This window comes from Leiobunum rupestre, chromosome 5 (genome assembly GCF_980474605.1).
Source record: "Leiobunum rupestre chromosome 5, qqLeiRupe1.1.hap1, whole genome shotgun sequence".
NCBI classification, from domain to species: domain Eukaryota; kingdom Metazoa; phylum Arthropoda; class Arachnida; order Opiliones; family Sclerosomatidae; genus Leiobunum; species Leiobunum rupestre.
The window spans coordinates 53,740,294-53,767,431 of record NC_143388.1 but is presented as its reverse complement, the minus strand read 5'-3'; the positions used below and the strand labels follow the sequence as shown (position 1 = coordinate 53,767,431).

Sequence of the window (27,138 nt, the reverse complement as noted above, 5' to 3'; positions counted from 1 at the left end):
ATCTTACACATCTTCCTCCTTTAAAACAAACACGATCCCATGTTTAAACTCAAAATGAATACCAAATATTGCATTCAGTCTGTTATTGCTTCTTCTGTCTCTTCGTGGACGTTATAGTAGGGCTTCTTCTATTGGTTCTTCCATGACCAGTTGATCATTGAAATGGTCGATTTGGGAAAGGTAATCTTCTATTAGTTTCCTATTCGTCTTTTCTGTTTCTTGGTCGTTGGTGGTGTTAGTTTCATAGCTAGTGGCGTGTAACATTTCTGAAAACGATTATGGTGCACTACTACTAAATCTTTCTAATCGTTATCTCCTCGACTCCCTCATTAAAGCCAGGCGAACAATAGGGGTTGTACAACCAGATGCGCTCATTGAAATAAAACCAGTTGAATTACCCTTTTTTGTCAGTGTTCTTTTTGGTACGTTTGTTTTTCTAAATATTTTTAAGTACTCTTTCATTTAAATATCTCATTTTCTCGTCGCCTATGAGATATATGTAAATTATACGGGATTCCTATGTTTCAGCCATAAATTATTTAAAATCTTATGTTTATGTTAATTTTTAATTATTTCTAATTTGAGGGGTTATTATTATGTACTGATCTTAAAATTATAAGACGTTTGGTATATGGTACGTTACGAGCTGTTAAGAATATCTATCAAAACTGATTAAATTAATACAAAAACAATATGTTCAAGACCAGATGGGTCTGACGCGGGGGCTTTGAGAATCGGTAGGGGAAAATGTAATGGCAAAAGTAAATAATACACAAAAAATGTAAGTATGTGGGGGAAAGTGAACCTGAAGGGTTACAACTAACAAAGACGTGAATCACGTTAAACTATTCAGAACAAACTAAGACAAACAAACCATAAATTAACTCCAGGACTAGAAATGATTACTTATTGTTATATTAATTTAAGTTTTTTTTGTTAAAGTTGGATAATTGTTTTTTGTGTGATTCCGACGGATTTATGACCTAGTAATTAGAAATCATGGATAATTCTGAAAATGAACGTTATCAAAGTGTCTGTGGTCTCGGCGCGGATTCAGATTCAACTAAATACTCGAGTAAAAGTCAAAATACTAGTCCGACTCCTTAACCCAAATTGTCAAAATTGAAAGTGCCTTTCAATTTTAAATTTGTAAAATCGGTTTTATTTCTATCGGTGGGATAGAACTTTGATTATTATTAAAAAATTAAATTCCATAGCAGCCCGAAATTGGCTAGAAAGTTTCAGTTACTTTAGAAAGGGATAAAATCTCTAGTGTTTAACTATTCTAATGATCAACGGTAATAGTGCGAGATGGCTTGATCAAATTGGACGGCGTACGTCTAGGGTTGTTGTTTTTTATGACGCCCGTCTTAGGGCCCTGGGCTAAATTACTTCTTAAGACCTTTGCGATCCCCAACGGTCAGCCTTTGTATGTCCGTTGTTTAAATTCAACTACTCAATAATCAAACCAAAACTTTTAATTTCTAAAGTATAACATAGGCCTACTGAAAATAAGATTTTTATTGACAGTGACTCTCTGTTAGCTTTTAGAAATTGTTGGTACCGTATGATACGCGATGTGGTGATGAGTCAAATTACTTTAGACGTAACTAACAGATACATAATATTAAAAGACCATAAATAATATTTAACAAACTAAACCCGTATCCCTAGAGTAGAGGAATCCTTTGTACTTAATGGAAGCTAATTTTACTGTTAGGTATAACAGCAAGAAAACCTTTCTGCAATTTCTCTATTACCACTTTTGAATTTTTACTAATAATGACCTCTTCGAAACACTCTATTCAGCTTGGAGTTCAATGACTTTTCGACGGACAGGTTGGAACTTGAAATTTTTACGTATCATACAATTTAAGGAAACTGCGGCTACTCTACTTCGTTTTCAAAAGATTTTATATTAAAGCTGCCGCAGCGAAATTTTACTCAATAGCGTTTTTGTCACAATGCACTTCATCAAATAGGGTGAACGAAAACACAACTGCCTTGTGAATGATTATGCTCTCATTAGAAGAATTCCGACTATTAATATGGCTTATTCCTTTACGAAATTTCATTATACGACGTTGAAAATGTTCTTCATTGTAATTTCCATTTATTAGATTTATTTTTCATACATCAGTACATAGCAATCAGCGACGGCAGGCACACATATAATGGGTTCTCAATACTTCAAATTTCCCAAGTTGACTCAGGATTAACATCTTAAGGCATCCGCAGCCTTCTGCGGTACAAGAAATTTTGCATTCCTTCTCAGTAGTGCTTCCACCTAACACAGTGTTAAATTAAAAAAATAGTTCATATTTTTGATAAAACAACTACTTTCACATTTCTAACACAAAATTAAAAGAAGCCAAAGCGGTAAATGCCGTTTAAACGAAAGTCGTAATGCGTGTTAACAGTTAGGGTTTTATCTGCACTCTTCGTTAAAAGGGTTCTGAATGGGAATTTTCGGAACCTTACTATAAAGCCTATAGATTCTATATACAACCTTCAGGTTTTCCAAAGGATTTTCTGGTTTTATTTTGGAGATAAAAGAGTGATTATTCGAAATTTATCCTTAGCACGAACAATAGAACCTAGCGGGTTTTTTTTACTTTTACCAAAAAATGGTCAAAAATACCTTTGAGGCTCAAAGTTGCACAACCCATACGACAAATTTTTTTAAGTTGTAAGATGAACCTAAAAAATGTATCATCGAAATCTTTTAAGCGAATTAAGTATATTTGCTATGAAATGTCAAACAAGTGTGTCCACGGAAACTTTCTTCTATCGACTTCATTGCTCAAGAACACGTAATCGAAATTAAACGGATGATGCAGTTTCTTTTTAAATTAACCTTTTTTAATATAATATGACTATGATCTTTAGAATTTGACATACAAGAGTTTTTCTCGTAGCAGCTACTGAAATGGCTCCTATAATCGTTTTTTATTTTAATGGTATTTGAGATTAACGAATAGAAGTTTGTGTTTAGAAAATCTGATAAAGAAAACTGTGAGGCTACTGTGCTTTGAAGAAAATTGATTTGATGGTGACTTGAGGAAGTAAGATTAAAAAAGTAAGAACCTCTGAGTTCAGCAGGATCATCGATTTCGATTTCTGTAACATAAACAATCATTAAATTTACAGCCTCATTTAAATATCTACATTAAAATCTATTGAGTACCAGAAAAATTACTAACACAATAATAGTAATAATATTTCAAGTGAAATTTCCTAAGTTCAGGAAAGTAGATTCTTTTTATAAAAGGTTTTATTTATCAATAAAATATGTTGCCTAACATTAATAATTTAATTTATCGCTTTGAAAATAATGCATTAAATATATTGTATTACTTATTATATTTGAATGATTTTATTAATAAATACCTGAAACAAAGAGGTTATTCATTTAATATTAAAAACCGTATGCGAATAGAACTACGTGTTAAGTTTAAACAAAGGCTTTGATATTAGAACGCGGAGGTGTGGCCTTATCGGTGAAAATCAAATGGCAATGATCATAATAATGAAGCCAAAGAGTTCAAAACCTTCGTAAGTTACAAACTTGCCTATTTTCACACACCAATAGGCACCATTTCATAAGTATTTATGAGAAAATTACTACATCTAATACTACCAGCAAAAATATTTCTTATTTTGATGTAAATACTGGACACTCTTTTGATGAGAACTACACTAGCAAGCCTAAGAGTGAGAAAATTGTGGCTACTGATTAATATGAAAATATACGCACTAACGTAATTGTAACATTGATATGATCATATCCCGGAAAATATTTCACCTCTAAAAAAATGCTTCAGCTTCCGTTGATTAAACATTTAAAAAAAACCCTAAATCAACATTATTACTTAATAAATTTTCAGGTATTAAATATAAAAATTAGTCAATAATTAAACCTTTTTTTAGTTGCCAAACTTGCAATTCGAGGCGGAGCAAGTTAAAAGCTTTACTTTGCTTACGGACAAATCTTAATCAATGGTGTTAGTTTTAAATTATTGCCCTTCCCTAAATGATAAACATCCCTACGCTCTATAGTTTTGGTGAAGCTTTGTTATTACTTATTAAGATCAGAGATGGGCACTTTCTGCTCACTCATGACCGATGATCAGTATCTGTTCACCGATATTCGATCACTATTGAAAAGAACCATTCGTTTCGAAACTTCGGGAAAGTTTATTTTTGAATGAATGGCTACGAGTTGCGCGAGTTCACAACTGTTTGCCGAAAATTATTTCATCATGTGATATTTAAAATTCAGAAATATCGAGAACTATTTTTTTAAATGTTTTTAGGGAAATCAAATAAGAAAAAAAAATACCTTCGATCACTTTTTAAATTATTACTGAGATTAAATATTGGTTGAATCGTGAACGGAGTTCACGCCGAGAACATATCAAAGAATTTCAAGGTCCAAAAATACCGTTGTTATCTATCAATTATTATTATATGCTCATATAAAAAGGACGGTAAAATATTATCATTATTTCTTTTAATTACTTTTATCTGTATTACTTAACCATTAAATCGTTTTTTGAGTTTATAAAAATAAACAAAAAATATACACCGGGAAATTGTTTGAAACCATTATCATCGTTTTATGTACAATCACTTGGTAAATAACTTTTAGCTCTTTAAAAATAAATGGGTTTAATGTAGCTTTACTTTTTCACGTATGCTCAGATAGCGACGGAAATCGAATACTTGTGAGTTACTTTGTCACGATGGAAGACGAAGGTTCACAACCAGAGCCAGAACCAATAAATCATCGACATGAAATGTTAGTTAAATGCCCCTCTTTTATTAAGAAGTTTAACTCTAGGGGTTTCGGCAAGTTAAATTCATTTTATGTTTACAACGGATCAATACCTATTGCTGGTACCAATATCCCGGGTACCAACAAAATATTGACGTGTAAGCTCTGTAATGAAGAAAAGAGAGGAGATGTGGTCGGAAATTTTGCACGACACTTGAAGGTACGTACGTGACTACTAATGAAAAACCCTTTACGGAAAATACGACGAAATCACGGCCGCAATTACTGAAAGCTAGTTTTCATTAGGGCAAAAAAAAACGCCACGACGGATTAATTTGTAACAGGTCCAATGGAGAACGCCAAGGACGTCCGAACAGGGGTGGAAGGAGGGGCTCAATCCCCTTCGGTCATGAAGTCTGGGGGCGGAGCCCTCCCCAGATTTAATTTGCATTACTTTACCTCTTATAACAATCTGTTTAAAAATCGCATATTTAGAAAACAATCTACATAACCAATGATTACAGTTTCATTTACCTGAGGTCATAAGTGGCAAAACTACCCTTAGTGTGCCAATAGGAGCGTTCCAATAGGAAATCTTCAATGAGAGCTTGTTCTACATAGACCAAAAAAACTTAGGACTTACGAATTCCGTATAATATGGTCTTTGTAATGCTCGCGCCGCAGACGCCGCTTCGCAAACACATTACGTATTTATAGGCATGCCGCCGGGTCGGGTCGGATTCGGGTAAGCGTTTTCAACCCGAAACCAATCGGGTCGGGTCGGATTGACCTTCCAACCCGACCAGACCCGACAATCCGTTAAGGATATATAAAAAACATGTGCGATAATACACATTGTTGGGGAATTTAAATGCGGTAATTTCATTATTTGTAAGTTGAAGAATTAAGATTGTTTATACAGTGAGATAATTTTAGAATTGATTTATTTCGAAAAGACTTATAGTGACAATAGCTAGTTCCAATTAGATAGCTAGTTTATCTTATGATTCTTATCGAACACCGAATTTTACATTGTCAAAACTCCATGAAAGTTTGGAACTGTGGATAGTGAAGATTCTCCAAAGAAGCTGGAAAAACCACGTTATCGATCGTACTTTGTTAAAATGAAGGGGTGTTCTACAAGTGCATTGAGACACATTAAACCTTTAACTTCTTCAAACGGATTCCATCAATCAACCATTGAACACAATTTTATTAAAAAATCTTTCACTCCGGAGCAGGTCCATTATGGTGGTTCAAAAAAAATTAAATTATCTAAATGTTTTGGTGTAAATCCATTAATATTTAGGACTGCCTCAGAGAGCTATATTTTTACCATTTTGAAACTAAGAAACCAAAAAAAAACAAGACACAAAAATTAAATCACTCAAATGCTTTAATTGAACGAAATATTTAGTATTTTTTATTTACGTGTACACAGGGTTTTTATAGTAATTGGCAGAAATCCCTACGATTACAGGTCCCCACTGCTGATTTCAGCAGTGTAAACTTAAATAATAAATATTTCGTTCAATTAAAGTATTTAAATGCCTTGGTTTTTTTTAACTTATAAATGGGTTAGTATAATCAGAGTCTCTTTAAGACACTCTGGTATCATAATGGTAAATATTTACGTCGTTGAGGAAGTCCTAAATATTAATGGAATTACATATAATTTTTCGTGGTTCATTCTCTCATCAAATGGATCAAGAAAATCCATGAGCACCAAAACATTTCGATATTTTAATTTTTACATCTTCAATTTAGTGAACGAATTTTATTGATAAATAAATTTTCATATCACTATATAGGTTTGCCGGGTTAAGGGTCGGGTCGGGTTCGGGCTACACCCTTTCGGGACGGGTCGGGTTACTTGAAACCCGACCTGACCCGACCCGGTGGCATGCCTAAACGTAAATTTTGTCACTGGAAAAAGTGACGTCATTTACGTCATTTCCGTTAAACAAGGTATCATTGAAAAATGTATCTTATTGACACACTGTAACGCTTTTCTACTACTAATATAGGCCTATAGTTGCCTAGCGTTGACATATAATACTACTATGCTACTAGATTAAAATGGTTAGTAAGGACGCTAATGATTTATTAAATAAGGACAAGTTTTTGCCATACCCAGATTCTGATTTAATGATCAACTATTAAATTTACTATCAGACAAACATATCGAATCGAAGTACTAAATAAAACACAAACAATACCGCTAACAAATAAAATACTACTAGATTAATTTACATGACCCCCAAAATAACTACATGCAGCATGCACTCGACCAATGCCAGACTACTAAAAATACGTGGTCTACTATATACACTAATTGCACCATGTAAAAAGTACTCATCACTATTCTTGATTATCGTTGGTCTCGAGACTTGAAAATTAATGAAATATGTAAATGCGAGGAGAGAGTTCTTAGAGTTGAAGAGACGAGTTGAAGGCTTGAGACGTTGGAAATACGATGAGGCTACTACTATCGTCTACGAGGTGTCATTGTGGTGATCGGCAGAGGAAAACCATGGTCCGACGATAACTGATCAATTGGCTGGAGACATTCATAGATTGCGACCAGCGCGAAAACTATGTTCTTTTTATTAAGGTCATCTGGAGCGGTGCCTTAAGATCATCCTTTCCTTTCGGTCCGGAGATACCGTTTTTTTTTCTCTTCGTGTCTCCCAGTTTTGTTGTATCAGCCACGTGACTTTTTGGGTCCATCCTGGTTTTTAGTTACCCAATCGAATTACTACGACGGGCTGTCACGTGGAGGGACACTATGATTTGACCAATCACCAAATTGCAACGTAGGGCTTTTTTCAAGCGCCCATGTGTTTCACATGTGTTTCAATTTCTTGAGATCACAAGACGCGCACACATTCGGTGACAATTACACCAAACAATATTATCGAGGCGCACTGTAAGCATTAGTCGAGAAAATCTGGCAAAGGTTCGAGTTCAATAATAAATACACGTGGCATGCACACTATACGCTATTCACCGTCGATTCTAAAGACGATCGTAAAACTATAAATCAGTGCCTGGGTTGACAGGAGGGCAATTTCGGGCATCTATTGAGATTCCTTTTAGCAGAGTAGTAACAATGGTAACACGTTGGATCCCTCTTTTGGCCTTTCGCTAACTACTTCCCATTCCTACAAACTATTCAACGTGACCATATGTGGATGCCGAGGGACGTAAAATAGTTGTTTCCCTAACAAAATCTAAAAGAGGGGTAACGTATTGAAAATTTTTCGTTACAACACTTATGGTAATTATGCCACTTATGGTAAGTTGAGTAAATTGGGGTTTAGAGAACGGGAACAAAATGCACTTTACATAAAATTAAATTATTTTTAAATAGTAAATAGGATTTTTTTAAATTGCAAACGTTTAATAGTGCAAAATATCATTTCTTGAAATATTAACATATATTTGATTTCTTTGATTAGTTCAAGATGTAATTATGATAAAGCTTTTTTGTACACAATATTTTTAGTTTCTCCTCTCAGCAAGAGGAAGCGGGTTCGATCCCAGTTTGTGGCACTGGGTGAAAACTCGGAACAACTCCTTCTGCGTTGAGTTTGCAAGTTCTCTCCCCACTGGTTTAAGGGGTTTTCCCCCGAGCTCTTCGGTTTCCCCTTCCATAAAAACTTGTTGAGGTTAACGGTAATAGTTGGTGTAGGGAGCTGTTGGCTCGATCGCGTGGCATGCAGGGCTTGCCACCACCCTCCTACGCAGTGTAACCCGGCCACCTGAATTATCGGCTTAAAAGTCGCTTGATGACTTAGGCCTAAGGTGGTGCCTTGGGTATTAGCCTAGCTGATTATACATCGATGGGTGGATGAGTGTGAATGAGGGAGGGTGTGTGGGTGTGTGTTTATATGTATGTATGTTTATACATGCATATGTATATAAATATATCATATATATTTCAAACCCCATATATATTTATGAAATTTGAAATATTCTAGCCCACCCCCACCCGTCTCAAAAACGTTCTGACGCCACTAGAGAACGCCGAAGCTGTCGTTCACCGTCGCTATTTTTCTGGCGCAATTCAGCCCTAGTGAAAACTGGACTCAATACCAACCAATTTTATGCTGCCCATTTTTGTTTATTGTATCGATATTACCAGAAGTCTATAAGAAATACCCTTCGCGGGGGGGGGGTGAGTATCTACCTCCGAGAATTTTTCGGGGCATACTTTTATCACGTTAATTTCCAGCTGGTCTAAAAGGTTCAAAAAGAATAACGCTTGTTCCTTATTAAACCGAAAGGTGCGCGACCAGCCGATCTACATTTTCCAGGTCTTTAAAAATGCACGTGCGTATTTTCAATACGTTCTCGTAAAGTTATTTCTTTAGTTATTGTCGTAGTCAGGATGTTTCGAATTTTTAAGATAGGCGATATAGAGAGTTACATACTTCCCTCCGAAGGGCTATTATTATAGACATCTGATATTAACCGTTACGTACGAGTTAGATGATAATTATGTTTCGTATTTTATAGAAAAAACACCAAGGAGTTTCACTTGAATCCCTTGACGACAAGCTGGAAAAAAACTCGCGTTTTCTGGAGTCATATGACTTATCACTTAGAAACGTGAGAAAGTTTCCACAAACATCTGCCAACAATTACGCTTCAAGCAGTGCATGGTGGATTTGGTGGCCGTAGATGGCCTTCCGCTCCAATTTACTGAAGCAATGGCGTTCAGAGCTTTTATAGCCATGTTTCTACCCCATATTCGGCTACAAAGCCGCCACACCATAGCCAGAGATTTGAAAACATTCGTTTCTCAAAATATTACCCCTAAGCTAAAGCATTCGTTACACGGAGTTTCGTGTCTCCACCTAACCAAAGATTTATGGAGCTCACGATCGCGAGAAGCGGTTATAGGGGTTAAATGTCACTACGTTGATGAGTCTTTTCAGCTTGTACATCGTACCCTCGCTTTTGCTCCATTCAATGCAGCCCATACAGGAGAAAACATTCTCGCTACCCTTGAAGGAATCCTTGAAAATCTCGGTGTCTCATATACACAGGTAGTTTTTATATCAAGAATTGAAGGGAATATTACGTCTCGTGTGTTAGTTTTTATTTTTAATTATAAACTTTTCATAAAAGTAGGCTTAAATTCGGGAGCCTTCCTCGTGTAAAATAATAAGTTCGGTGGCCAATCAGGAGCGAGAATCTTTCTAGCATAGCTCCTGTATTTCTTGCTTCAGTTTAACATTTTCTTCCTCAACAAAATAAAGAAGTGAGATTATTGATATTTTACGGAAACAACTTAAAAATTACTTCGAAAGGATTTTTCATTATTTTCAATAAATACAGTTTCAGACTGGTTGTCTCCTACTTAGTCGAATGAAATGAAAATGATGATTGAAGAGATAAATTTTCCCAATTTCTATCAAATAACTCTCTTTCCAATTTTTTATATAAAATATTACATTAATAATTAGTTCGAGTCAATAATTTAGAAATATAAAAGCATACCTTCTTTTTAATCCGTTTTTCATATCTACTTTCTCGTGAGCGCTCTAAGACATTGCTGCTCAAGTTGTCATCACATGAGTTAATTATTACAAAAGAATCGTTCTCTAAATTGTTTTCAGATACAGCATTTTTATGGGTAACTTTATTTATAATAGGTTTCATAAAAAGTGTTGGCACTCAGTCAACATCCGATGGTTCCCACCCTGGATACCCACTTACAAAATGCCTGTTGCAAACTTTATCATCCCGTGCAGCTTTCCACTCTAAACGATTAATTAGTCTTTGCCACAATTTACGCCGTTTTACTGGAATTCGATGAAATTTAATATAACTATCACCATATGTAGTGACTTTTACAACCGACTACACAGCGAGATGGCATATCTCCAAGGCTTAGTTATGATCACTTCTTCTGGGAACTTCTGTTAGTTTCCTTTTAGAAAACAGTTCAAAATATCAAGATAACGATATATTTACATTTATTTAAGTAAAACCTATGTTGATATAACATAAATATACACGATTAAACTTAAATGGTCACGCAGCGTTATCAAACCGCATTAAATTCCCGCACAATAACAAACCATCGTCTGATAACTTGGCCCCCCAAGCCATACTGCGCAGGCATGCATAAAATTACGAAAAGGGCTATTATAAGATATAATTCGGATGGAGCCCTTTTATCGTAATTTTCGAGAGAAACTAGTGAAATTTCAACGCCGATGCTAACTCTAACGAAGTCAGGTAAGGGGTGTTATATAACTTTTTTCTAATTGTCTATAAATAATTTAGATTGTCACCATCTGTGCTGACAACGCCAGCAATCTCACCAAGGTCTTCAACCTTCAAGCTTTATATGCGGAACCGTGGGAAGATGATGATTCAGATGGTAGTGACAGCGACGAATTAGATGATGGTAATAGTACGGACTGTGGTGCAGCGAGTAGTTCGAGCAAAAACACCATTGGAACGTAGGTATTTTATTTTTTAGCATGGAACGACGACAGTTGGATTGTCGTACAAGAAACCATCGAAAGAGCAAAGTGGACCAGATTGTCTTGCGTTGCCCATACATTGCAGTTGTTGTGGTTAACAATATACAAAATGACCTTTCATGCAAATCAGTTGTCAACTACGTCAATGGCGTCATTATATTTTTTGGGAGGTCCACGAAATGGACGGAGATCTTAAAATCAAAATCAAATGGACTTGATCTAATATCTCCAGCGAAAACACGCTGGAATTCTTTGCACTTTGCAATGGAGCGTTTACTAAAAGTAATCTTATCATAAGAAAGAAATTTCTTTAAGTTAGACCCCGATTTAGGGCAATTTTTATGTCGATTTTTTTGATCGACGTTGCATGGTTCCTAATTTTAGAATTATCGCGAGGTCTATGCGCGCGGCCGTTTTAAAACGCCTAAGGATAGAATTTAAAAACTCGCTCGCAACCGTAGAGCTCGTGGCTAGGCAACAGTATCCCAGAATCCTCTTTAATAGATCAAATTTCGCTTCATGTGGATTTGAAATTTAAAAACTTAGTATCAGGTGGCGCCGCTGTAAGTCGCATACATGTATAACTAAACTTAATTTGTCGTGGAAGAAATCAATGAATATATTTAAATTTATTGCGCTCCGCCTTTCCATAGCAGGCAAAGATAAACAGTAGTGAAGGCTCAAACGTTGAGCCCCCCCCCACAAAAGCGGTGTATCCTTCCCCTTCTCCGGACGCTGCTAGGTTTTGGCGGCTGTTTGGGGAAGTGCGTAACAAAATGAATACATTCGTTCTATGGCAGAGACTTAACTTATTAAATTTATTATATGCATTTTACTTCACTGAAATCTATTTCTCAGCTAGCCCGGCATGAAGACTGCAATTTCAAATACCATCATGGAAGCTATTAATTCGGAAAAAAGTTCCTTGGCTACTCATGGCATCAAATTTGCACCGTCTCCGGGAATGCTTACCAAAATCGAGGAGATCCGAAATTTGCTATCACCGCTGAAAGACGCTACCGACTGTTTGCAAGGGGATGGTCCACAAATTGCGATGGTGGTTATGAAGTTGTTAGAGGTTTTCGACAGCATTTACAGTAATACGCCCACCAAATATGTAGAGCTCAAAAATAATATCTTAAAAGACATGGAAAGTCGCTTCAGCGCCCATCTTTCAGATCCATTTCACCTAATTCCAGCAATGGTTGATCCAAGGCAAAAACTATTTATTTTTGAAGGTAATAATCAAGAAAAGAGGTAACTTGGCATAACTATTTGTCATATCGGCAACCGAAAAGTACGACAACTCACTAGCGGATAATGAAACTTCTCGAAGGGGACAAATTGAATGCACTGTTGAAGATCGTTTCATGGAGAAATAGTAAAGGAGACTTAATAACGCAGCCGGGAACTTCGTGTTTACATTGTCGGATCGGGTGGCAATGAAATAAAATGGTGTAGATCCAAGGTTCGTACTATGGGGCAGATCGTGGAAAACTCTTTACACGTAAAGAAAGTTAAAGCCCAGTTCGCACTATATAATTAATTAGGCCAATTAATTGTAGTAAAATATTGTGAGCGAGAAAATTGTATAGTGTGATCAGGAAAATTGTAACCATTGTTCCAAACTTTTGCTAATCACACCATATACAATTTTTTTGCTTACAAATAGTTTACTACAAAAAGTGGCCCAATTTATTGCATAGTGTGAACTGGGCTTAAAAGTCTATCCACGTGCGACCCTCTTTCCTTTTATTGCCCATCTCTTCGACGAAGTGAACTTTTCCATCCGCGTTATTACGTTTCTTACACTGTTTCTCCATGCTGGTCTTAATTTGGCGCTTGACGTCGTCGCCAAATAGATCTACTACTTTTCGGGAGCGAATTGTTGTGGAGTTGCGGTTGTTCCTAATTTTTTAATGAATGCCTGAAAAATATATCTTATTTCCTTTCATAGACTGCTTCAGCCAAAGAGTATAAAAACTACGTAACCTAGAGATATAATAACGGTCGAAAGCAGTAAAGGAAGTTGTAGCAACCGGGGGGAAGGCACTCAGTGAATTTGCACTTCAAATTTCGGTACCGCAGCGCCACTACGGCAGTATTTAGTACAATAAATAATAAAACCGTAGAACAATGGCAGTTACGGTGTTGCGGAGGTGCTAAATTTGGCATTTTGGATATTTAATTGTCTAATATCTGTCAATTCAAAAAAGTGACAGTAATTGGTTACTGTTTCGTGATTTTTTTAGTTAGAATTTGTGGATTCGTTGTTTCGGTGTTTATTTTCAAAAAGTGAAGAATAAGGCGTTTGTTCTTTAACGTTGCCAAGTCCTAAAGGTAATCAATTCCTTAAGGAATTTTCAAGAATGTTGAACTAAATTAAAATGATTGCCACTTAAAACTGCCGTAGTGGCGCTGCGGTACCGAAATTTGAAGTGCAAATTCACTGAGTGACTTACCCCCCGGTTGCTACAACTTCCTTTACTGCTTTCGACCGTCAATATATCTCTAGGTTACGTAGTTTTTATACTCTTTGCTTCAGCAACCCTATATGGTCAAGTATGTACCCAGCGTTCAAAACCCCACGCAGGAAAGTCGCTATAGAAACCTCGGAGACGTTTGCTTCGGAGTTTTTCATTCCAACGAACCAGGACAACGCCACATTGGAAAAAGAAGCTTCAACCTCAAGTTACTTTTCACTTATGAGGAAAAAACAACCAAAATTAGAACCAGGTTCACTTAAAGACCTAATATGTCGCTATGTGGAAGAAGGAAAAACAAACCCAGATTTATCGTGCCCATTATTATACTGGAAAGAGAAACAATATACGTATCCAGCTCTCGCGGCGCTGGCCAAAAGACATTTGTCAGCTCCAGCAACTTCAGCTGGTTGTGAAAGAATGTTTTCCGTGGGTCTAGGTGTTAATATAATTGAAGATTGCTTGCTATACCAAGAATATAGAACGCCGCGCATACAGAAAATATTAAATAAATGTCAGCGAGAAGAGAAAACGGTTGAAACCGAAATGTAAATCTTAATAACACGTGACTTACACTATTTAAACAATAAATGTTATTGAGCATTCGATGCTTAGGTTCTTTTTATAGGGATATACATGGACACCACGATGTATTCCTGGTTGTGAAAAGTGTAATTAAATATTAATCTGTCTTGGAAGAAAAATAAATGGAAGATAAATCTGAATCGGCGCACTTCTTCCCCAAAAACCCTTCAGTATATATGTAGGTGAGACGCTTTCCCGATTGTCCGGCGTTCAGCGTAGTCAATATTACTTAGTATTGTGAACCGCGAGTTATAAACAGTGCCGGATTTAATGGAGGAGGGCAGCCGTGGCTTAAGCCACCGCAAGAATGGCGCCCCACCATAGAAATTCCTAGGTAATATTTTCTAACGAATACCGAATGATATACAAAATTATATTCAAAAATCTCAATTCTGAAAACGAAAGAGCAGTTCTCACACTTCCACTAGGGAGCTTCTATAACGGGAGACTTTGAAAGATAATTAGGGACCCCCCACACTTTTTAATCCGGCCCTGGTTATAAGATACTACATGTATTTAGCTTTTGCGCTTCTACGTGATAGTTATTTCTTATATACGTTCTGGGAGCCAGTGGTGATTTATCCATTAAGCGCGCCTAGGGGCCCCATTTCGACCTATTGAAATGAGCTCCATTTTTTCATATGAAAAATATTTAAAATCGGCTTTTAGTTGTTAATAAATTAAGATGCTGAACCAGCCCTGGGCTGGGAGCAGCCTGCCCTTCCCCAAGACATTCGTTCGAGGGAATATAACCTCACGCTATTGGGTTGAGAACTCCAATGGTTCTTTTTTCACCACTCTGCCTTTGTCTTCAGTTATTTTGGTTTGCCGTTAACGATTTTTAGAGGGTCATTCATAAAGAACGCCTGATATGTTATATTCCCTTTAAGGAAGATAACCCATGTAGCTCGCTCTCCCGTACCCGTTATTTCTGTTATAATTAATTACTGGGTGATACAGGTTATGACCACCAGGGGGATATGGACGTTGGAAATTTAGGCGTATGAGGGGGAGAGATTATTACCTAAATAGTGCAGCTACAAAAGACCTTTCTATAAAAGATTGAGTTCGAGGGTGGGGAAAGGAAAACTGTTTTTGCAAGAATGATTTACATCGACCTCCGTATTATTCTCCTTGTGTTTTACTCTTATATATCGATGATTGCAGGGTAATTTAACGAAGAATAAATATTCAATATTTACCTTCGAGATTTGATGACAACTATAAAAATACGCTCGGTTATTCATCGGTTAATTAAACGTAAAATTGTTAAAATTACCAAATATAAGATAATAAAAACTATTTTTAAATGACGTTTAGTTTGAAAAATCTTTATAAAATCACTAAGCCTAATTATAGCTCGGAAGACATTTGGCTGAGAAATATAAAAGTACCGGTAACTTCTTAATATTGTTTTGTGAAATTGGCCGTGTGTGACGTCGAAAAAACAGTTTAGACGCGTACGAATCTTTTATTCCCTAACGAAACGGGTATGGGTAGCGCGGCCGTCGCTGCCCCTGCAGCTTGATTTTCCCGCCTATTTCGGTCACGGCCCCCTGCACGTGCTCGCTCCGCGTGCGCTCTGCTCGCGACGATAGCGGCCCGGACAATCGCTCTAAAACCGCAACAGTGAAAGGGCGGGGTCGCCAGCGCTAAAACAGCGTCGCGGGAAAAATGTAGACTAAACTTTACACTGAAATATTAGGGGAAAGATTACGAATTTTTGGTATTTCGTTACTTATTTAGAAAATATAAAATTTAGAGATAAATTACTTATACCATATTTAAGATAATTATTAATGAACTTTTAGGGAAAGGCAAAACTGATTTTTTTCTACAAAGAAATGTGGTTCTGTATTTTGGATAGTATAGAGTAGAATTGGTGGAATTTTGTCCTTTAAGAGTTAATATATCACAGATTTCTGGAAAAATTTCAACTTATTTTAGCGAATCAGAGAAATGTACCTGATTTTTAAAAATGTAAAAGTGCTTATCTTTGGTCATGTTTTTGTAAAATCTCTCTCATTATACATAAAATCATATTCTATGACTATTTTGGACAAGCCATAGAATTTAACTTAGGTCCTTCTGAACTAAAAAATATATAAGCTTAAATAAATAATTTTTTGTGGTTCTTTAGGTGTAAAAACTTTGTATTACAATTATTTTATATTTTATGACTATTATGGTCTAGAATATTTTTAAGAAAATAAATATTTCAATATTGAAATATTGAATTCTATGTCCTTAATTAATTGTGACAAAACACGCACTTCATTATATTATGTTTTTCTAATTTGTTTAATTTAGTAGTATATTCTAACAATAAAGTAGCTCGTACAACATTGAGGTTTGCCCTATTGCTGATGAACCACCTATTGGGAAAGGGATAAATAAACTAGTTATCATCAATATATCATGGAGAAAAGGTTTCTCCATGACTATATAACATTCCAAGAATATTTTTCGTAAACCCTCATTTTTAAATAACCCTTTTTCCTCTAAGACATGTCCACCTTTATGTTAGGTGAGAATAGTATCAGACCACGTATACTCTATTTCCACTGTGATAAATTTCCTAATTTTGAGATTAATCTTTCCGGATAAATGTTTTTGTTATTTAGCTTAGTACCAAAATTTGGGACTCTTGTAAAACAATCTGTGATAAGAAGATTTTCATAGTTTTAAAAACTGTTTGTAAAATTTTCGAGTTTAAAATCAAATTCCATAAGTTTGTGAATTATTATTGTATATTTAAAGTACTAAAATAAAGTGTTTTTACGGTTTATTTTCGAAAGTTAATGGCTAGTTTTTAGATGCACGATGCAATTTTAATTCTTTAAAACGTTATTTGACAAAGCCGTAACTGTTGCAGGGGACTCTACATATATTATAAATACCCAGGTAATAGGCTTAATTGTAGATCTTGCCCAATTAATTTGGTCAAATGTCCAATTTTAACCATATAATTGGGTAGTTTCAACTACCCAAATCTTGGGGTAAAATGAAATTATTAACCATAAAATTGGGCAAAAGTCGCATTTGACTAAAATTTTTGGGTTAGTAAACTATACCTTACTTTTGGGTTAAATAAAAAAACCACTATTAATTTTGGGTCATTAAATAATTGACCCATTTTTTGGGTTATTAAAATGCTACCCAACCGCTTGGGTAGTTTTCCATTGACCCAAGCATGTGTAATTTTTTAACCCCATCTTGGGTTGTTTCAAGTTTACCCAAGTTTCTTGGTAGGTGCAATACTGACCCAGATTTTGGTTAAAAATTAACCCAATTTGGGTAATTTTTAACCCAACCTTTTTTAGCGTGTACAATCAGAGTCATTGGCACAATCATCGACTGAGACCAATTTTACTGAAGGCCCTGAAAATGTTTCCACACTTTCCAACTTAGATTTGCTTGCCAAAATAGCAGCTGAGATACATTCATCGTCTGGCGAAACTGTGACAGAAGTAACGAAAAATTCTATTGGCATTCAAGTTAATTTGGAGCAAACCAAGAATAAAGTGTCATAGTCAAGAACTGGACTATCTCTCACTGGCATTAGAAAAGAACTATTTGACAGTTTGTCAATTGAGGTTTTAGGAATGGAAAACAATAGTAACCCAAGTGATTTTCTAATGCCCGTTAATGACTGTATGTTATTAACGTTAGTGAAGGTGAAGTCAAATTTAACGTTCGATGCCTTAGCTTCGTAAGTTCTAACCATTCAGTTTCAACGTACTTCAAAAGAACGTTTTGTGCCCTTTCTGATGAAATTGTTAAGTATGTTATATGCAGGCTAGTAAATTTACAAAAAACAATTCTGGCAAATGACAAATTTAATGATTCAGTAGTCATCTCAAAAAGCTGATTCTCGTGGAGTCCTAAAAGGGTTAGTTTCAAAAGTTCCTCGAGGAAAGAAGTCTTCTGAATTGGACGGTTTAATTTGCCTCCCTTCTGAACTGTCCGGTAAAATTTATCTTCCTTCATCTGAATTGGACGGACCAATTTGCCTACGTTTAGATAGATTGTCATTTATTTCACAAGCTTCTGTATTTGCAGTATTATCAGAGTAGCAGTTGTCACGGTTTCCGTAGGTTTTTAATTCAAATTTACAAATTCTTTCAATCTGGATGGTAAATGTCTAGCACACATTGGTTCGTATGGAAGACTAGATATTATTCGTTCTTCAAACTTTTCTAAGCGATTAAGACTAAAGATGGGTTTCTTAACTTTCCTAACACAATCTAAATCTTTAATATTTGTAGCTTAGTAATGTGATTGCACTGTCGCTTTTATGTACATGCCACTGCTTCCGGCATCTGCTTTAACTCTCTGCCAAAATGATTGATAAGAACATACCAACTACGGAATGTTTACAGAATCCAGAGTTTCTACAAAATAAAAGATATAAAATTGAGAATTTGGTATCAATAAGAAGATAAATATTTACCCGCTTTTGCACGAACAGTGAATACTTTCAATATAGTGTTTTTCACCACGCTCTTTAAATTTTAACATCAAAGAGTGAGGGTCTCCGGTTGATTGGCTTGATTGTATGAAAAATCCTTCAATTACTGTAATACCATCCTCTTGACTAGAAAGGAGGAAATTTAAAGACCCCTTTGGGATTTCTTTAAACATCCGCTCACCTTCTTCCAACGCTCTAGGCTTCTCTCCAATATATTTGAAAATTTCAAACATTGAGAGTTCAACTGTAATATAATATAGGGAGTATTTAGATTTATTATTTCCGAAAAGATATTTATTTTAAAATTTATACCTTTTAGAGACGTCATATTCGATGTATATCAAATTTCTTTCTATTTACAGTTTACTGGTACACCACCAAGACTAACTATTCAATTAGTCTTAAATCTTTCCAACACTGTCATTTAGAACTATATAATATACTACCCAAACATTTACTAGACTTTTTAATTTAAAAATAATACCAAATTTAAATTTAATACGACGTTTAAATGGTCTAATTATACGTATTGAAACCCTATTTAAAGCCTTGCCAGCCATGCTTCTGATTTATTGTATCACCGAAGTATAGTTTGAAAGAGTGCGGATAGGTGGCGTTACTGTAGTTTTCTTTAGCGAATAGAAAGGTTTGTAAAGATGCAGTAGCGGCGCCAAGGGTGGGCTGAAGTGGACTTTAGCGCCCTGCATCTCTGAAAGTGGACATATATTTTTATAATTAAGACGAGTTTAATTAAAAAAAGATAGGAGTGTAATTTATATTTTAAGTTATATTTGAAAATTTTAAAATATGTATACGTTATAAGATTCAAACGAAACGCCGACCTTATTTCCGGTTCATTTGATTCGCTTTGCCGGAAACTCCCAAGTCAACCCGACAGTCGAGACCAACGCGGTCTCGACTGCTGGGTCCATTCTTCAGGTCTATATTCTTTGGTAAACCTTACTAAAAGCGAGAAGAATATCCCTTTTAGCTTATGATATTTCACGTGAGCGACCTTGAGAGTTTTTAGAGGTTACTCGCGAGAATATCTAGAACCCTCGTAAAATCCTATCAATTTCCCAGGTTTGTCTCTGTCTTCAATCGGTGAGCGAAATAATTCGTAATCATTTTTATAGAATGTGAATGAGAACGAAATGTATTTTCATATCACCTCAGTTATAAAACTGTATTCTTTTAAAAACTCTAATATTTAAAAAATTATTTCACTCTGAGAAAAATTATCTCGTTAAATAATCAGATACCTTCGAAATTAAATTTATCTTAAGCTTACAAAATTAGTTCATGCTTTGAAATCGAACTGTATGGATAAGACTGTAAAAAACAATCATTCCTAAGACCATTGAAAAGATTACCTCGGAAATCTTTCCCGTAACGATAAAGCGCTAGAGATCATGTTAGAAAAATTCTTCGTAAAAAAATCTTTTCCGTTTATTTTGGTAATTCGTCGCTACAGAATGAGAAGTACCTAGGTTTTGAAGTGAATTATAGTAAAAACCGTAGTTTCACCCTTCGATATCGGTTCAGGGTTCAAAAAACAAATTTTTTTATATGATAATATCAAAGTATTAGAGTCATTCAGAAATGTCCACTGATATAATTAAAACGGCCTCTGCTCATAGTTGGTTTTAGAGGTTTGTGAAGATTAAATTGTGCCGTAATAAAGTTTGATGATGTTATGTTAAACTGTTCAGTGAAAGAGTGATTGGATACCAAATGAGTGAACAACGCCCATCTATGATTAAGATTAAAGGGGTTGTTTGTTATTTTAAAGCATCAACTGCTTTCAAATATTGGAGAACTAATACGGATTTATTTCTTTCGTCGTTTGGCTGAGATTAAAGTGAAATATTAGTTGGTTGTCGTAATAGGAATCATATTTTACTGTTTTTAATGTATAAAATACAAAATAGTTTATCCTAACAGCTGATCGAACTAAATTCGCGAGAGTTAAAAGTCAGTCTTTTAGAAATATCAAGTAAGAAGCTGATCTTGAATTTAGTCAAGGATTTATATTTACTTAATAGAAAACCTGAGTTTTAAAATTAACCTGTTTAACTTTGTTTAAGCTCAAACCACTTATATTATTCGCTACAAGCCTTGTGACACCGAATAAAAATATTCGTAAGCTAACGACAATGGATACAATATAATCTAGCAATCATTTCTCGGTAATCTTAATTTCTAAAATTCCTTTTAAAGTTACAAAAGCATAATAATACGTGAAAATGTTAATATTTTAGCTAAGAGTTCATTTAATTAGAACCTTTGAACTTCTGTACGTAAAAATTTGTAAAATTTAGAACATTTTCAATCCATGGTGTGAGAATAATACAAATTAAATCTTTAAAGAAAGGATCTCATGGATATTTAAAACGTTTTCTTACTTCATAAAAAGTTTTTTATATTCATGAGATACTTTCGTTAAAGACTTCATATGCAAAAATTAGCAGTCGTCTTTCGTGCTTTTTTTCATTCAGGTGAAACTAGAAAACGAAACAACCCTTCAATTAACCAGCTTAGAAACACACGATTTCAGGATAAATAAACAAGCTATTTTACAAAGTAAAATTAAACTTTTTATTTTTAATGAAGTGGCTTAACCACAAGGTTTCCAGTTTATTTTAATCAAAAAAGGTTATTTTCTTATTAATGGAGATATCTAACCTGGCTTAAATATAATATTTCAAAAAACATTTTGTTTATAGTTATATATTTTGAATAATGCAAATATCATTAAATAGGTTATGATTGTGTATAAAACAGGTAAATGAATCCGCCTACATGTACTTCATGAAGTGTTCCTCAGGGCCAAACCATCAATTTGCGTCACATTCCATTTAACAAATTATAGGGTAATACATCTCTCACGTACTTAAAGGAAATATTTACCTCTAAAATCGGAGCTATAAAATGGTAGCGTAGTCTATTGCAGGTTATTAAAATTTATCATTTGAAAGTGGTAATCAATATTTTCAAGCTCGGTATCATTATTTTCAAGGTTGAATTGGCCTTATTCATGAAAGTAAATGTTATTTTAAGATTTTTGTTGGTTTTCTATGTAATAAATACAAGGCCAATAATACCAATTTGAAGGTATATATCTTTATCGTCCAAGTTAAGGTCGCCTTTTATTTAACAAAGTTTTATTGGTGTTTATAAGATGTGTTAAAATTATGATTGTATTACCTTTAAATTTCTGCAAACTAGTCGTGATCATTATGAAAAATATTGAAACGACCAGAAAAAATTTCGGCTTAAGTAAAGTTCCCATCGGTACCGTTATATATTGCCAATTCAACTGGAAATAACAAAAACGGATTAGAAAATTGAGAACATAAGAACGAAGAAATTTCCCATAATAGCTGATCTTCTTTTAATTGATCATTGCAGGTATGTGTCAGGCGTTTTTGAAATTGAAAATTTAGTACATTTATATGAAATAAGATAATATTTACATTACAAATTTACATTTCATTTAAATTTTTAATTTTTCTCTGTAAGAAATCGATCATATATAATGTTAAAATTAATAATTAAAGCAAGTCGGCCGTGTCAATGGCCGTGGAGGTAGTAGTCATTGACCGATTTGCACGTTTTTTAAAGTTATTTGGATTAGGAAGGTACTAGACCATGAATCAGATGGCTACAATTAAAAATTTAAAAATTTACGCAAAAGAAATTTTATTATATTGTTAAAACTCTAAATATAATAAAAATAGTAGACTTTAAAATAATTCCTAATTTCCTATTGCTTAATTGTTAATATAGTGATTCCCGCTTAACACCGTTTACATTTTGTAGAGATTACTTTCTTTTTCGGTTAAAGTTGTAGGAAAGTCCTTACCTTGGTTCTGGTATCTGATTTCAATTTCACGATATTGTGAGAAAAGTATTCGAATTTCTCTTTTTATTACCCAGCTTTTATTATTTGGCATAAAATATGAACTATTCTTTTGGTTTCCAATTAACACAATAATAATATAAATTAATAACAATAGGTAGATATGCCTAGATTTTGAACGAATTTGCTTTATTGCCGTCGTACTGTACTTGGAGACAAGGCGAAACTAGAAAAATGTACGAAGTGACACGTATGGCCATATTCATTGGCTGGTCGTCGTCACCAAGAAGCAGGCGCTATTAAATTAAAATGAGCCAGTGGCGGATACAGAAAGAATTCAAGAAGGGGGGGGGCGCTAAAAGACATCTATAATAATAATAATAATAATAATCAGCTAGGCTATAGGTGTAATAACAAATCATCAAGTCACAGCTCGCTCCTCGTACTGATTGTAAATAATATAAAATATAATATTAAATCTCAAAAACGATTCGAGAAGGTCTAAATTTAAAAACGTTATAGTGAATTATGCAAAGCGAATTTTTTACAGAAATACATGTCGATGAATATTTATCTTTGAAATATTAACAACAAGTTGTTGAAAAATAATAAATTAAACCCTTCCATAAACTACAACGTTGAACCTCTATGTGGTGGAACGGAGTAACTGGTGAAAGTGCAACCCTTCATGCCGGCCAATTATGGCTCTGCTTCTCGACGAATTACTGAAAGACACTTCTCGTGCTGCCTTCTAACACGCTATCTCCAAAATTTAATTTTTTTAACTTAACAGATTTATCTCACTCAAAAGAGAGGGGGGAAAGATACTTGTTTAGGGGTAAAAACGGATTTTTCAGGGGCAAGGCACGTGATCAATGGCGAAACTATGCTGTTCTCTATTGGCGTATTTCGGAAAAATAATAAGGAAAAATAGTCTGTTCTTAAAAAGCGCCCAAATTTCCCCAACTGATTACTTTTTCAAGATAAAGAAAATTAAGAAGATAAAGCAAAATTTACGTAAGTATATTATAGTTTAAATTTTCTGTTTGTTTTAAACTAAAAAATTAAACTGACAAATATGTTTTATCCATCGGCATGATCATCTTTCATCTGTTGTAGGCCAGTAACCCTTGGCTGGACCATAGACTTAAAATATTTCTTGAAAATGAAGACACTTTTTGCTTTTAAAGGCTGTAACAGCGACAGTCGCTATAGTGACAGGGAGCATATGAAAAATGTTTCCTTTATAACATTACCGAAACCAAACATAAGTTACAAAAGAGTCAGGTGGCGGAAATGTCTGGATAGAGAGGATTATGATATTTAACGTATGACATAATACGCTTTTGTATGTTCTTAACATTTTGTTGCAGGCTATGGACCTTCTTCCAAGTACCCAGATCCAATGATCGCCTCTATATTACTTTTTGATGAAACTGGTTTAGAATATAACCTTGACAACATCGGATACAACGATAAATATTTATTACTAAAACCAAATGAAGAAGATAGAGCTAAATAGGATGTTGTACCAGAGGTGCGTTTTTTAACATACTATAACATTGTGTGAATTCCGTACAATTCTTAATTATTGATTTATAATATAGGTTTAATGTGAGCGTGACATTGGGAACAGATTCGAAATTAGTCTATTTATATTTCTATGGTAAGGTAAATTAATAGAGACTTAAAACGGTTTTAAAATTCACAATTTATTTATTTATAAAATCCTAAAGAAATAAATTGTGAATTTCAAAACCTTTTTAAGTCTCTTTTAATTTAGGGTTTTCACAATGTGCTTCTCTTCACTCCTATGGTAAGGCTTTTAACTTTTTTCAATAATTTTAGTAGGGATTATTTTTAAATTAACGTTTCAGCATTTTGAACTTGCGACAAACACCAGAAAAATAGACGCAAAAGTGATACAAGCCAAGATATTTCCTATGAAACTAATTTTTTTCAAGCATTTATTCCTCTAGGGGAGATATTTCAACTTGGAAAGTAAAATCAAAATATCAACAGTGCGGTAATGAAAGTGAACAAGACAATGTCTGGATCCATAACTGTTGAAGTTCTTAACCGAATTCTGGAGTATTTGACAACGTTTAATATTAATAACCACACTTTTCCAGTAAGAACTCGCTGTACAAACCTCTTCAAAATCTGGATTCGAGAAAAATTTTACAAGGGTGCCAAGATAACAATAGTATAAACTACGTTAAAAACGGTGCATCAAAAATGTGAACTATTTTTGGTATATAAAAGCAATTCGTAGTAAAAATTGCCCATTATTTTTGTCAACATAGAAAAGAATTTGCTTTAAAAATTGCAAGCCTCTTAAATAAATTTAAGGAGAAAAACACACATGTGCATTATAAGTGTAGAAATCGATTTGCCACTGAAGAGAGAAACCTATACTTTATCATCGGTGTTCCTCCCTTATTGAAAACAGCGAGAAACTGCTACTTAAATAGAACAGATGATTGTAAAATACGAAGACTTCAAAAGAAATACTTTGGAAAGACATATTTAGTATATTCCAACTTAAAACGAATTTACCTGGAAATTTTAGAAAATTGCATAAACTGATCCATGATCATGTTAGGCTCAATGAAAGTTAGTTATGCGGCTAATGTTACGAGTCTTTCAGTGGTCAATGCCCCCCAAGAACATTATGAAGGAGAAGTTCAAGAAACCGTGAAATTTATCAGAATGATAGATGATTGGTTTGATTGCTTAAATACTAGAAGCTTCGGAGAAACCGCTCGAACTCGAAACAACAATCTTAAGCCTTTCGAATCACGTGATGATACTCGTTTGAAGGTAAATAAAGAAACATAAGTTCAGTTTTCTCAGATTGTTTAATATTTTGAAATGGTTTTAATGGCTCAAAGAAGATTTTCTCGTTTATCTGGAAGAATGGAGGAAAAAATTTCTACTTAGCCAGAAAACAATGGCAGGACTAAAACAAACGAGTAAGTTTTCATTATTTGATAAAGTATTTGATGGAAAACTTAATTTTTTTAAATTTTATTTTAGCTTTGTGTATGGTAGATATAATACCATTTATATTGTCCAAAGGTGCCACGTTCCTTCTAAAGAGTCATTTCAATCAGGACCCAAACTATTTCAAGTATCGAAAGTTATTGGAAACTTAAACAGTGTTAGAGGTGTGACGGAAAATAAGTTGGCAAGCCAAAATATACCTCTCCTCGGAAGAATTGTCCCTAATGGTATTAATTTCTCGAGACGATCCTTAAAGATATCTCCGCAATTCAGAGTTATTTACTAAAAACGTAATCCAGGTTCAATCCCGCCCGGTATAAAATTTTAATTTTAATTAAAATAATTGAGACGAAACAACCGAGTTTAATTTATTCAGAAAAATATAAATTAAGTAGTTACAACAGCGAGTTAGACGTACTAAAACAATACACAATTGAATTTAACCCTATTTACAGAACAAGTTTATCAGTTAAATATAATACGAAGCAAATTTTAATGAAAGAAATATCTACAGAGGGTATTTGTATTTTTCTCGCTTACGAAATACTTGCCGCATCTTTAACGCTCATTTTATTTCAACACTCGCCCTTGATGAAGATACCGTAGAATAGCTATATTCGACATCTGGTAGTGGACAACTGGTTGACTTCCTGTTGACGTTGTGACACATACCGCATGAAAAAGACCAATACCGTCCAATTTCCAATATCATATAATGACTCGCACACCCAGGAAAACAATGACTGCATTAGGAATCGTAGATGTCCAAATATCCACACCAATAAATAATTTATTAACAATAAGCGAAAAACTTACCGTTCAAAAAGCACAGATAGCAACTTGACTAAACGACAGCTCGTATATCAATAAATGTCCGCAGACGGAATAATTTGGGGCTCTTTATAAATAAAAACAAACGAACCCAATTGATGAACTGCATTAAACATCTTAATCAGTCGAGAAAACGTTTAAATTAAATTAAGAAAAAATGTCGACCCAGTTGAAAACCAGACGAACATAAGTGTAAGAGCACGATGTATACAACTCGATATTTTCTTCATAAATGATCTATTACGCTTCAAAACGTATACGCTAAACACACAATAGATAGAATTATACGACAGAAAAAACGAAATAAATTACAAAAAATAACGGGTTCTACATTTTAACCATCTTATCTGCTGACTGCGCTAAAACAAGATTTGAAAGACTTTAAAAACTATTATTATACTCTTCCGCTTAAGTTGAGCTTATAATTTTCTTTGAACCGTTACATATATCGGAGGTTCTGTGGTAGAACACTCGCCTGTCATTCAGGATGGCTCGGGTTCGAATCCCGCCCGATGCGATCACAAATTGATACTATGACGAATACCGTTAACAATTGGTGAAAACCGTGCCATTTGGACGTTGAGAAGTTTATCGTAGCCCTCAGCACTCGGTCCGTCCCA

General features: G+C 34.5%; 3 long non-coding RNA genes across 3 annotated transcripts; 1 reads left to right on the top strand and 2 right to left on the bottom strand.

The window, feature by feature from the left end:
- Positions 1–2,091: 2,091 nt before the first annotated feature.
- Positions 2,092–22,774, bottom strand: LOC149945296 (uncharacterized). Its single transcript, XR_016480920.1, has 4 exons — positions 22,685–22,774; positions 22,027–22,138; positions 3,088–3,120; positions 2,092–2,287 (listed from the first exon to the last, which is right to left on the bottom strand). It is a non-coding gene; the product is annotated as an uncharacterized LOC149945296 (long non-coding RNA).
- On the bottom strand, positions 18,200–19,449 carry LOC149945297 (uncharacterized). The gene is made up of 3 exons (XR_016480973.1): positions 19,132–19,449; positions 18,827–19,063; positions 18,200–18,742 (listed from the first exon to the last, which is right to left on the bottom strand). It is a non-coding gene; the product is annotated as an uncharacterized LOC149945297 (long non-coding RNA).
- A 2,437-nt stretch (positions 22,775–25,211) lies between the features above and the next one.
- On the top strand, positions 25,212–25,852 carry LOC149945295 (uncharacterized). Its single transcript, XR_016481072.1, has 3 exons — positions 25,212–25,504; positions 25,579–25,656; positions 25,721–25,852. It is a non-coding gene; the product is annotated as an uncharacterized LOC149945295 (long non-coding RNA).
- Positions 25,853–27,138: the final 1,286 nt, after the last annotated feature.